At 35.6% G+C, this 13,915-nt stretch overlaps 1 protein-coding gene across 5 annotated transcripts in view; it reads left to right on the forward strand.

The window, feature by feature from the left end:
• Window positions 1–13,915, forward strand: part of GPC5 (glypican 5) — a 588,801-nt gene that overhangs the window by 457,590 nt on the left and 117,296 nt on the right. The window lies entirely within an intron of this gene.

A 13,915-nucleotide genomic window follows, 5' to 3' on the forward strand; every position in this document is an offset into this window, starting at 1 on the left:
TGGAACCTATTGTAATGACCAAAATATTGTGAAATGCAGATTTTTACATTATTAATCTCATCTAGCTACTCTGTAACGCATTAATCTCTGAATAACCTTCAAGTCATACTATAACATGGATGTTAATGGTAGAAATTAGAGTTGAAAACAGCTATTTGCTTTGCTGTTTCATGTAGTTGCCAGATTGTTCCCTAAAGAATATTTTCCAGGGCTTTGTCTCATCTAGACTTAAGTGAACTGAGCAATAAAGCTTCTACTACTTTCCTTTGGAGACTGTGTCACTATGTAATATATTTCACCACTGGGATACTTTACCCTATTCAATTGCAGTAAAATATTTCACCTTCTCTGAAACAGGAAAGAGGAAAAACATAGGAAAAGCAAAAATAATTTTTGGCTAGAAGGTAGCAATAAGGCTCTTGAAAAACCAGGGGTGTTGCATCTCTTTAAATCTCATTCCTTCTATTTTAATTTCCTGTGATATGAAACCTGTCACTGTATTTTTAATCACATTTTCCTAAGGTAAAGGCGAATCCCACCTGTTCCCTTTAGCTGTATCACTTAGCTCTCATTTTGATTTTCTTATTTGTGGTTTTAAGACTGTCTTACCCTTGAAAGTAAAATGCTGAAATAGCCACATAACCACCAAATTGCTTTAAGTTTGATGTATTAAAAACAGTGAAAATGGATTTAAGACAAATAGATGTATCAAGATTTTTTTCAGATTAATGAATCAAGGGCAAGGATAAGAATAGTAGTTACACGCATTAATAAGGCCACTAGCTAGAAAATGCCAAAATGACTGAGAGATACATATCCATTCCTAACATGTTCCTAAACATGTGTGGGTATTATATAATAGATAGGTATTATATATTTTGATCAGTTCTTGGATTCAAGAAAATATATATTCTGGGTTGTAAAATAGTATAGACACTGTCAAACAATATTATATGAGGCTACACGAAGAGCACAGATTAAGGTAAAGGGCAGCTGAGGAAACAACAGAATCGTTTATGTGTAACAAGGCTTAACCAGAAAGTTAGAGAGTTACAGGGAAAAAATACATAGAAATTTTGCAAGACAGATACACCCACACATGCACACATATGCACAACCTCCCACATACAATCCCAGACAACAGCAATGAAGGGCTTTTGCAACAGGCAGAGAGCATGAGAGCTGCTGCTCTTGGAGTGTTAGCATTCAGAAACACATAATCACAGAATGATTATATCCAGCTTTTATTGAAGAGCTCTGGGTGTCAGGGGTACACACCCAAATCTGACTCCCCCATGGTTTCAGGATGAACACGTTTTTATACCTGTATCATTATATAACCACATATTAATTTTTAAACTTACAGCGTTCTATTCTATACATTGATTTCATCCAAGCATGGATCTTTGTAATTTCCATTAAACCACCCAAAGATAGTTTCTCATGATTCTTGTTACAATTAAACAATAATTATATCCAATTACCAAACAATCATGACATTTATCAATCATAGCATTTACCATATAGCAATCATATAATTTATCATAGTCATTAAATGATTATACAGGCACAGTTTCGCATGATCCAGTAAAGCCTAGCAGTTTCCCAGGGCCTACCAGGCCCAACCTTTCTTTCCAACTCTCCTGAATAGCCCATGATTTTAGAACCATTTTATCCCTATACTATCAGGAACAGGCAGCAAAAGGATGCAGTTCTCTCACTACTCCAGTGATCTCACCAATTCTGTTGAAACAATTCTTGTCATAAATGCTTCTGCCTCTATACTCCAACGCTAATCCTGTCATTTTACACAATGTTTGTGCTTCTTGGCAGTTTCAGCCTTTAGCTTCTGCTGACAAGACTGCAATGTGCACTGAGGGTGTTACTCTCACAGGCAGGTGCCTTATCCTGTTGCTCAGCTATTTTTCTTTTGCTTACCTGCTTCTTTTCTTTAGTATGCTGAAAGGAGTCTTTTCCCCATCGTCAGTGTTGTAGGTCCCCAGTGACCGGTAATTAATTGACATCTGGGGATTTGGAGGCCTAGGTCCTCTGTTTTCCAATACATTTTCAAGGCACTTGCTATTATCCATGCTTGAACTCGACATCATAACAAGAGACACCTGGTATCAAGCTCAAATTCCCACAGCCACTTCTCATAACAAGTTGGTAACACACTTCAAAGGTCAGGACACTGTCTTTGCACAGTAGGCATAAGCTTTCGTTTGCATTTTTACTGGGCCACTGTACAGTGTCCCTGTTCTGAATTTCCTTTATTTGTTGACTATGTAGATGGTAAGAAATGTGAGGCAGATGGAAAAATAAGAAATCAAGTCACCTTCACTGCTAGTGAGTGCACTGGTTGCAAATTTAAATAAATACATTTGAGTGGCTTTTCAACCTGTTTAATCAGGTCAAAATATTGTGGTTAAAAGATCTTTAGCTCTGTTCTCAGAGAAGGCAGTTTCTTCAGGTTGAAGTTTTCTATTTTACACAAGTTTTGTATCTTGTTTAAGAAATTAAGAAAGACAAACCTGTTTTTCACAAATACATACAGTATTCATTTTTAGCTTTCAAAGAACTGAGACTTTTGTTTTAAGATAATTTTGCAATTAAGGGCAGATCTGACCATGAAATAGAAGCCTTCCGTATTTTATGTATTTTCATAAAGGTAATTTATTTTTTCTCTTGTTGGATGGTTAAGTAGAAAAAATTACAGCACCCCAAATAATTGTGTTCCAGCATTGATATTTTGTAGCTATCAATCAAAATTCCTTGACATAATGCTACATATGTCAGTGAAGTTACAGCCAAGGCAAATGTGAGTGTTTTATTTTCTACGGAACAATTATATGATCATGAGTAAATGCAAAATATGTATCTATGGAATTTAATTCCAAACTCATCCCTTCCTTTATTTTAAAATCTATTTAATCAAAGTTTCCTCTAGAAATCCGATTATAGCTAGTTCTAGTAACTTTGGCTCCTTCAGTGTTCTGCCAAATGCAGTAGGGATAAGTCTGGCATATTCAAATTACTTTCCTGTGGATATTTATAAATTTGAATAATATTTTTAAATGTCATGTCTGTTGGAGAATTTTTTTTCAATATAACCAAACTGATAATATAAAATATAGAAATATAGGGTTTTCTTGTTTTCTTTTATTTTGCTTTTTTGCTTTTTTTTTTTTTTTTTTTTTTTTGTATGGATATATTTTCCTCTAATTTTAGAGGACATCTTTAAAAAAAATTAGCCCACTGTAAAAGGAAAGAGGGATTTGTCAATAAGGTAGGATATGACTTATCTCTTTTATCTGAAGAAGGAGTTATGACCTATACACTACAAAACAGCATGGATAGTGACAGTTTAGTGTGGCCTTGAATGCCTAACACTGCTCTCAAATCAAAAAAGGATTATTTAACATGTTAACCTTGTAGTCATGCAGGGCTGCTGCAAGATATAGTCTGAGCACACCAGGCATACCAGATTTTAATACCATTAGATGTGTTTAGGACATGGTTCTGTGGGAATGAGATTGGCCATGCTTTTTAGCAGAGTGAAATTATGGGCCATGCCTGTAGACACAATCTCTAGGATTTATGGTTAACATAAACTGCCATTATGACTGTTAAATTCTATACTGTTCTGGCAAAATTGGATGTGTTGCATAACTAGGTCCCTAGAAAAATCTTTGCTGTAGAACTGCTAATTTTCTCACCGATTCAAAGCACCAAAAGAGTTTGAGGATATTTTGTTCCTGAGAATCTTTTACAGTAAGAAGGATTGAGACAGCACTGACTGATGTCCTCTGGCCTTCAAAAAATACCTCTAGGCCTGCAAAATGCATGGTATGTCCTCATGCCATGTCTCCAGTGTTTCCTTCATGTCCTCTGTTTCATGCAGTAAAACCTATCTTGGTAAGCTTCATCACACTGCTCCCAGAGCAACACAACACTTGGAGAAGTACACAGAAATATTATTGTTATATTTGAAGCCTGCAAGAGACCCAGGAGAAGTGCTGGATGACAGAGAAGTACCTGGTCCTGTGCAGGATGCAAAGATGCCTTCTGCAAGGTTAAGGTTGTGTACTCTCTACTGCTTGTAGCATGGAAGAAGTGCAGCTGTAACCATTCAAAGCGCTCTAGTGAGTGGCTCTGCGTACTGTGATCCTACACAGTCTTGCATCTTCAACCTCTGAAGAAGATCTTAAGAGCAGCAGCTCTCTTGAACCATTATTTATTAAAACTCCCATCTGATTTTCTTATTTGTGTGAAAAAAAAAAAACCCCAAGAGCAATGGAAACCTAATTCTTGTGGTTTAAGACCAAATCACAAAGTGAGCACTAAATGGCTGTGGATACCAAAATTGTTTAATCATAGATATATGCAACTTCATGAATTACACAGTGCCTATGCTCCATGGGAGAGACAATGCAGCTGTGAAGTCGTGCAGGTTAGTGCAGCAATCAAAGCCATGGGATGTGCCTTTCTGGGGCTGGGCCACAAGGTCTGAAGTGCTGGAGTCATGGTCCCAAATCATGCTTCAGGATCAGGCATTCCCATCAGAGTTTCACATGATCTCCTTTTTCTGTGTCCCAGCTGGAATCTCTTCCTCTGGCTTCTCTGAGTATTCTTGAGTGTCCTCATTTGTAGGATTGGGTAGAAAATATCTCATTGATTATCAAAATAAGATCAAATTGCATTCTTTTCCCAGTTTGCTGTCACTGTTGTCTGCTTGTTCTGGACACTCCAGGACATGTTTGCATGTGATGACCAACTTTTATAGTATGGCTATCTATCTAATTGAACTCACAAAGCAAATATTCTGTTGTTTGGAACAGATGGATTGTTGCATTTTACTTACTTCTACTATATAAAAGAGTTAGTACACTGCTTTATTCTACCAGTTAGGCTAACTAGACTAAATTCATGAAACCTACATTGGTGGAAGGGGAGAAGAGAGATTGTTTCTGTATAAAAATTTTTGAAGACCTTTTCATTTTTTGAAGCAAATATATGTATGTCTTTCTGTGAGTTGTGTTTCCACACTTCTCCCAAAATACATAGACAGTTCTCTCAACAAGTGGAAAAATTTGCTGTACATTGTATCTGTCCATTAAAAAGTCACTGGTTGTGAAGTTTTCTGACATTCAGAGGTCTTTCTATTTTGGAATATATTACTGAAGATAGTACTGCATATTGCAGTGAGACATGTTCCCATTTATATAACAGTACAGCTATTAAAGTACTTTATGATCAAATGTCAATAAAATTTGAAATTGAACAACTTTTGTTTTAATGTTTAAAAAATTAAGCTTTATAACCCACACTTCTCCACTAGTCCTACAAGACTTCAAAAGTACTTCTTACGAGAAACTTTAATTAGGCAAGACATTACTTTGGACATTTTTCCACTTACCTGTATAGGGCATCTAGCATGGAGGACTCATACCTTATTGTCAAAAAGTTTGTATACACTGAGATAAAAAAAAGATAACATTTTATGAAACAACATAAGAAAGCATATCTTTCAGTGACTTAAATAATTATCAAAATTAAGAAGAGTGTGCTGATATAAACTCATAAATACTAGATTTGAAATACAAAATTGCTCAGAGAACTAGTGTTGGTAATTCTGAGCAACAGTTATCTAATACATTTTCTTTTAATCACAAGGAAATTAATTTCATTATGCAGGGAATCCAAATTCTTTTAATTTAAATGGCTTTTTCACAGCTGTTCGATCTGCAATAAAAAATATAAAGCATTAGTTAAGGTATTAAGGTAAATAAGGTAAATTTCTCATAATTCTTTTCCCATTTGCTCTCTCTGATCTCACTTTATGATGTAAACTGTGACACTGCAGTGGGAAATGTTCTCATTGTGCCATTATAATAAATCCAATATTGATTTCATCAAACTATAAACAGACCTTTAGACAGTTAGTTCAGAATTTTGATGATATCTCTTTTTTTTAATCTCACTTAAACACATGATGCTGATGTCTTCTTTTTAGAGTTCAAGAGATGCAAATTTTATGGAAAAATATTTGAAGCAAAGGAAAAAAACCCAATATGGTCTGTGTGTGATTTGTGATAAATGTAGTGCTTACCAATCCCAAGAAGTAAAAATTTCTGCAAATAGACTTAATCTTCAATTTCATCCCAGCAGTATAAGGTACCCCATCTGGACTATTGGGAGTTCAGAAATCATAGCCATTAGTGTCAAATAGGTGGAACTAAAAACCAGTCCAAGCAGAGTTATGATTTAATCTTCCTGAAAGCTAGAAGATTTTTGTTCTTCATTTCTGTCCTTATATGAAATTTGACAGCTTTTCTTGCTAAATCAATGGGAATTGCAGTACCAGGGCAGAAGTGAAATAGCTGGACTGAGCAGTAAATACTTTGTTCCCTCAGTTTTTGTGAAAGTCCAGTTATTAATTCTAAAACAAAATAACAACAAAGCATTTTTGCTTCCCCAAGCACTAGTTCTAATACATTTTCATGGTATTACTCTTCACACACTGATTTTCAGAGACCAGTCACCTAGTTTTAATATAAATAATAAATGAACTTCTCTTTCCCAAATTCATAACCCTAGATTTTTCTCATTTAGAATAGACGTCAACATTTTCCCTTTTAAAGAGTGAATCTGCCAAGCAGGTTTTGAATGCCTGAAGAGGAGCAGAAGGGAAAAGTAAAGAATATTCAATCTCTCTAAAATAAAATTTTAAAAACGAGTAAAGATAAAAGTTTTATCACAACAGTGGACATCATACATAAAATAAATGCCATTGAGGAGGACCTGGGCAGACTTGAGAGGTGGGCCTGTTTAAACCTCATGGGGTTCAGTAAGGTCAAGTACAGAGTCCTGCTCCTGGCTTAGAGATTCACAAACATGAAAAAAGGCTGAGTGATGCCAGAATTGACAGCAACCCTGAAGAGAAGGGCTTGGCAATAAAAACTGAGTATAAGCCAGAAATGTGTGCTCACATCCCAAAAGGCAAGTCATATCCTGGGCCGCATGAAAAGAAAAGCAGCCATCAGGTCAAGGAAGGAGCTTCTCCCCTTCTACTCTGCTCTTGTGACCATCCACCTGGAGTACTGCATCCAGCTCCAGGGCCAGCAGGATAAGACAAGGACCTGCTCAACTGGGTCCAGAGGACGATAAGAAAGGTCATCAGGGGTTGGAACATCAGCCCTATGAAGACAGACTGGAGAATTTAGGTTTGTTCAGTCTAAAGAGACGGTGCTGAGGAGACCTGATGGCAACCTTCCAGTACATTAAAGAGACCCACAGGTAAGAGGGAGAAGGACTCTGTCATGGAGCATAGTGATAGGAGAATGGGCAGGGGTTTTAAAACGAATGAGGATATGTTTAGAATGGACAAAGGTAAGACATTATTTTATGATAAGGACGATGGGACACTGGAACAGGTGAATGCCCAGTCACTAAAAGTGTTCAGGATCAGCTTGCACTTGATTAACCTGAACTAGTGGAAGATTTTCCTGCCTGTGACCTGAGGGTTGAAACTAGATGATCTTTAAGGTCCCTTCCAGCCCAAATCATTCTATGATTTTGTGATCTAGACATACTTCCATTGGAAAACAGCCCACACGCTGGAAGCAGATGTAACATGGCAGCTGGATTGTCTATCACAGTCTCAAACAGGGATATCAGGCAGCACTGGCTAACTTACAAGGGGTGAATTCCCAGCTGTCATTTTTCAGAAGCTCTGGGGATGATGTCTCTAACTGGCCAGGTTTGGAAGCATGTCTGAACTTTAAATGAGTTTGTACCATTTCTGACATAAATACTACCAAGGATGCCATTACCCACTAAGTCCACCATTTTTCAGGTAAAACAGAGGAATAATATTAGATATTGAGCTCTTGGAGAACCCAATGAAATATGTGTATAATTTCAACAATGATCAATAACGATACCATCTGCCCTCACAAAGGTAATGCTGCAAGTGGCAATCATGTCTCAAGATAGGATGATCTGTGCTATATTATACCTACCTTATCTCTTTTTCTTCTGTCATCTCTCCATCTATAAAAGCAGTAATATACTTCCAAAACAGAATCAGAAATAGATTAAAACTCATTGCATCTTTACAAATTTACCATCAATTTGTTACAATATTTACTGGAAATTTAGGATGAATAAAGAATATATTGTCATACAGATGAAGATATATATTCTCTGTATTCATTCAAAGAGCAACTAATCTTTTCAAAATCTGAATGTTTTATAATTTAGTTCCTCATAAAATAATGCATAAGAAAAATGGGAGAATCATTATTTTGGCACAATCATAAGTAAGAAAATAAGTATCTTTTTCTGGTGTTTTGGTTTGGGGAGATGTTTTGGTTTTTTTCCCAAAATATCTAACATTTAACTCCATAAAGTCACATTCCACTGTGTAATTCAGATGCTCATCTTTCTTGTTGGTAAATGGTTTTTGTTCATTTTTGTGTTTCTAGGGTTTGAAAATATTGAAACCTTCTTCCGTGAAAGGTTACATTGTGAAGAGTTCAATAACATTCATATGCAAAACTGGAACTTGACAAATAAAATTGAAATAAGTGTTTTCTCAGTATGTAATTTCATAGAATGTGTCATTACTGTTGCTATTCCGAAGTGATCATGCCCTGCTCTGTTGGTATCTAAAACTCCCTTTAAACTCAACAGGCAGAAATGTCCTCTGAGCATGTAGTCTTGATCATTTATCTTAGCTAAACATTTAGATAAAGATTTTAAGCAATTACTGTTCACTTCCTCCTGTAGTTTAAGACCCCCAGTGATTTCTTGGCAATTTTTGCGTGTGGTCTCTGAAGTTTCCCAGATCCTTCATTAGCTTCAGAAACCATAATGTGCACTTTAGTTTAAATTTTATGGCATCTAATTTATTGTAGACACAGTGATTATGGTACATAGATGGGTAGATTTTATAACCTTGAAATAAAAGTACATGTCATGCTGGGTTTTTCACTTGTATTCTCTAACAGTTTCTATCATTTGCATGCAATTTAGGACTTTAGTATAAACATTCAAACAACTTCCTGATAGGCTTTGTGTTGATAATGCCTACCTGATAGGGTCTAAATTTTATTAAATTATTTTATTATTTTATATCTTTCTGCTGAGTTTAGGATTGACGCTTAATTTCATATTGTATTTATTTTGTATCCTTGTTGAATCTGTAAATAGCATTATAACCCTTGAAGTCAAGCAAGATGTGAGTTTTAGTTTTGTTAAGAATATTACAAATTTTGCTTCTCTCATAGTGCAGAGAAATGGCATTAAGGACCAAATGCACTTTCATAATAGTAGATATGTATGTTTGCGTACAAAAGTACACAAAGAGAAGAAACTCATTACACTTTTAAACTTTGCAGAAAATTAGGACTATAAAGCAATTAAGCACACAAAATCTCTTCAACTTTCATGTTCTTTCCTAGTATCTGTTTACAAGAGATTCAATTGCATTTTGCTGCTGGTCACGTACCATTTAGGAGGCATATATTTTAAAAACACTTCCGTGTCTTCTTGGTGATGGAACTACTTTGTCTGATTTTTGCAAAAAAGGAATTATCTACTGGATTGTATTAATTTATCTGCAGACATGTCAGAAACTGAATATTTATAATGGATTTCAACACAGTTCCCTGAGGAAAAACTGCCTGGCAAAGCATCATGCATCAGACTAAATATGCATGTAAGGTAGATTTTCTATTCCTTAAAAAGTCTACTCTGATACATAAAGTTCCCTGGCTGTGAAGAATATGTCACAGGTTTATCAACAAGGGAGCTTGTTCCCTCATCTTTAGTATTAGAATGCTCATTAGGTAATTCCAAGATTTCTGTATTACTTTAATTCACCAGGTGGCTAAGGTCATCAGCAAACTAGTTAAAATACACTGGGTTTAGCCTTGTGCATATTTTGATAAAATGTTTATCCAAAATCTATTTTTCAGTATACTCAGGGACAGTGTAGGCGGCCACAATGGGTTTTGGGTTTTTTTTTTCCAACTACTTGCGAAAGTCTTTGTCCAACTGTTTGAATGAATCACCAAGAGAATGGTGATCAGATATATAACTCTTGTCTGTGTTTAATTTGAACGGGGAATAAGCTGCAACTCAACTGAGATGTGTTTTGAAATAGTTCCCTAAGTATAAAACACTTGTGAAACAAGCCAGCAATTTTCTGTGTGGATGAAGGACAAAGGAAAAAGGCTGGAGGGTAAGAAGAGGAATCTTGCCATGGTAGGATGCCTGATATAGGAAGACTAGGATGACCAAGAAGTACACAATAGGGCAGAAGTCACTGAGGCCTGTTAAGACCAATGAGCTGCTTTTCAGACCTCTTCCTTTGTCCTCACCTGTACTTTAATCTCTACCTCTCTGAAAGGACTTTTGTTCCTCTGGGAAAAGACTCCTTGGTCTTGAAGATGTCCATATCACTCTCTTGTTTTTTGGAGGCTACAGGAATGATGTAATTTACAGGTCAATGGATTTTGGGCAGACATTTGGCCTTATAGACCTTTAATCATAATGCTGCAGTATTTTGTGGCCAGGAAATATTTCCACATCTAGCTCCTGTTTTCCTGGCACTAGAGAAGGACAGTGCTAAAGGGAGGCATTTTATGTCATCTTCTCTGCCTTGTTCATGAAGGGGAACAACCTTCCTAAACTTGCCTATTAACATCTTGATAGCTCCAAAAGCACTCTGGCCACATGGTTAAAAGTAATCATCCTAAGACTTGGTCCTGGGAGCTTCTGGTAGAACAAATATGCCATTTTGCTAATTAGCAAAATACACAGTGATTCAATTTGTAGGTGTCTTTAACAATGAAAAAGTACAGTTTAGAGACTCTTTGAATTCTTGGATGTATTAAGGGGTTTTTGAGTTTGAAATTATTTTTTCTCAAGTGAATCTCAAGACTACATGCACAGAATGAACTAAATTCACAGTGAGACTAAGAGCAACAATAGAACTCCCACATGGATATCTAAATTATTGAACACAAAGAAGAATGTTTTGCAACTTTGATTAGAGAATTGCTAATCAGGCCCTTAATAGAATGTAGGTCAAAAACCAATTAAAGGAGTCTGACTAGAATTTATGATTAGGCAACCATTAAAAACACTGAGTATTAAAAAAAAATTAAAAGCGGGAATAGATCCACAAATATGAATTCTTTTTTTTTCTTGAGCTCTGGATACAATGTGACAGTTTGAGCATCAATAAAGCAGTTAAGTTAGCGATCAATTACTAACTTCAGGAACTGAGAAATTGTTTGGCTGATAAAAAGCATATTCAGCCTTTGACAAATACTTGGCTGTCACTATCATTTATTTGAAATACCACTGTAGCAACCCTAGCTCTGGCTTTTATTTTTTATATTTGGCAAACAAATAAACTGTGTATGGTGGTTTTAGTCAGGCTTTGAAGTTCAATCTGTTCTGGCAAGGGAGTGGAACTTCACAAATAAAAAACCAGTTCCTGCTGTTACTTACCCTGCAGAACCATTCTCTTATCAGAAAGTCTTGCAAAACAAATGAGCAGTCGAATCTCTGGTAAAGTTTTGTAAAACTGCAACAGTGTGACAATAAAAGAACATAGCAACAACCCCAGTGCTTCAAAGTGCACAGAAATTCCAAAGAAGAAATATATATTTATCTGATTTTTGATCAACAAAAAAAAAGTGTTTGGCATGCTTCTTCATCCCATCTCCATTTGAATCTCCAACAGTAATTATTTCATTATATTACAACCTTCTTTCAAATAATGTTTTGTCAGTCAAATCTGACAGTGTATGCATAAAGTAAGTAAAATTCTGTCTTTAAAATTTAACAAACACCATCCATTTCACTTAAAAAGAAAGAAACAAACAAACCAAAACCCTTTTTTTTGTTTATTGAAAGGTTTTTGTGGGAAAAAAATCAAAGACAAAAGTAGCATTTGATATTAGAAGAGAATTAAAGTGGGAACATTCTTTTCAATTAAGTTTCAGATTTAATTCAGATTAAGAAATCTCAAATGGAAGTGAGACAATGATGTGATTGCCATGCATGCACCGTACTCAGTGTAACAGGATTACTTATATTGATATGCTCATGAAGAGAAGATTTCAGAGGAAACTAAGGGAATAAAATGAGTGTTGGAAGAATTTCAAAGTACAATCTATGTCTTGCCTCTTTCAGTGTAGTATGTTTATTCTTTCATAAAAATCCAATTAGAAAGGTTGACAGTGTTGTCCCCACATAGATATATTTTGGAATTAAATGTATGAAACTTCAAGAAAAGTTATGTTTCTTAAAGAAATAAATATATTAATAGGAAGAGAGATATTATGAAGGCAAAAGGGGAAGAAGAGCACGTCTATATTTTAAAAACAATTGTGATGATAAGATACAGTATTTCTGTTACTAATTTTTAATAGATATCTGTATGCATTTATTCTCCAAATAGAAACCTGAGATATTATGAATAGACATGTTCTTTGTTGAAATAGTTCAGGGACCAAATCAAACCATCTGTAGAAGGTACAGCTTCAAATGAGCTTTTTGGGAAGAAATGATAGCAGTAATTTTGGACACAGCCTTGCAAACACCTTCACAAGGTCTGAAATCAGTGCAGCACACGTGTTCCAATTTGCATTATAAACAAGGAGAACAAGCATGATATAAATGGTCTGCTTTATCAAGAATAGAGTAGCCTGGAAGGTAAAGGAGGGGATTAAGAGCATTTGATGGATAAAGCACATGAGTTTTTTTCTTGAAGATGGAAGAAAATCACATTTTTTGTGTTCTCCATTCATAGCATCTAGCTCTGGACTGCCTCTGACTCCAAAAATTACAATTATCATTTGTGTGTACTGTTTTAAATAAGGGAATAAGAATATTCTCCTGCAGCTTGCCACAGTGAGATTTTTCACAACATGAAACTGCGGGCAGAGTAGACATGTGAGGGGTGTTCTGGACATGGCATGAGACATTGGAACAGCTGAAGTTGCAAAGAATGCTATAATGGTGTTGGAAGACTGGCAATGGTGCCAGGATACCAGCTTTGACCAAAACTGCCCATAGATGCTAGTGTATGCCAAATAGATTCCCTTGAACTGTGCCTGAAGTGTTGCCCAAAGCATGATGAGAAGGACCAGGACTAAGCCAGGAACTTTTTCAGAATCCCTGCTTGATGTTCCTCCTTCCTCTTTTATATATGACTACAGACATGACTAAAGGGGCCAGGACTAGTCTCAAGGAGTTGATCCTTCAGGCTCCCATTTAGATGAATGAAGAAAGAGTTAATAACTTCTACAATAATTTTCTATTCTGAGTCTCTAGAATTGTCTGTCTTTCCTTTTTGACTGTTAGGAATGGTATTTGCATATATTTTTTCACCTCTCTGAAATGTCCTCAAGATGTATGCAAATTATAAATATAAAAAACATTATGACATTGACAAACTTAATTTAATTTTTTTCATACAAATCACATGGGAATAAGTAGATTTTATAATATACCCTATTTTACCTTGAGGGAAGCAGGACTATATTTACATTTTTGGCTAATTCAACTGTTAGAACTAGCAGGCTAAATTTCAAGGAAACTGTTTATTATTTATACCATGTTTCAAACCGCTTACCTATATTATCAATACAGCTATGATGCCTAGGACAATTCTGTTTAGGAGATGCCCAAGTTATTAGACATGGTCTAGAGTTTGGGCATGACACTTCCAGAAATTTATGTAAATCAAAGTAAGGGATGTAGAAAGAGAATATGCTCCACACAATATAGGATGAGAAATGTCTATGTGTATCTAAGAAGCTCCTGGTATTTGGTTTCTTTTTCATAAGTATTAAATAGGGCTAAATAAGCTTGAAAATAGCCAGTTGCCATTTTA

Source organism: Melozone crissalis, unplaced genomic scaffold (genome assembly GCF_028551555.1).
Source record: "Melozone crissalis strain CALT ecotype California unplaced genomic scaffold, PUWL_Pcris_2 ptg000013l_1, whole genome shotgun sequence".
NCBI classification, from domain to species: domain Eukaryota; kingdom Metazoa; phylum Chordata; class Aves; order Passeriformes; family Passerellidae; genus Melozone; species Melozone crissalis.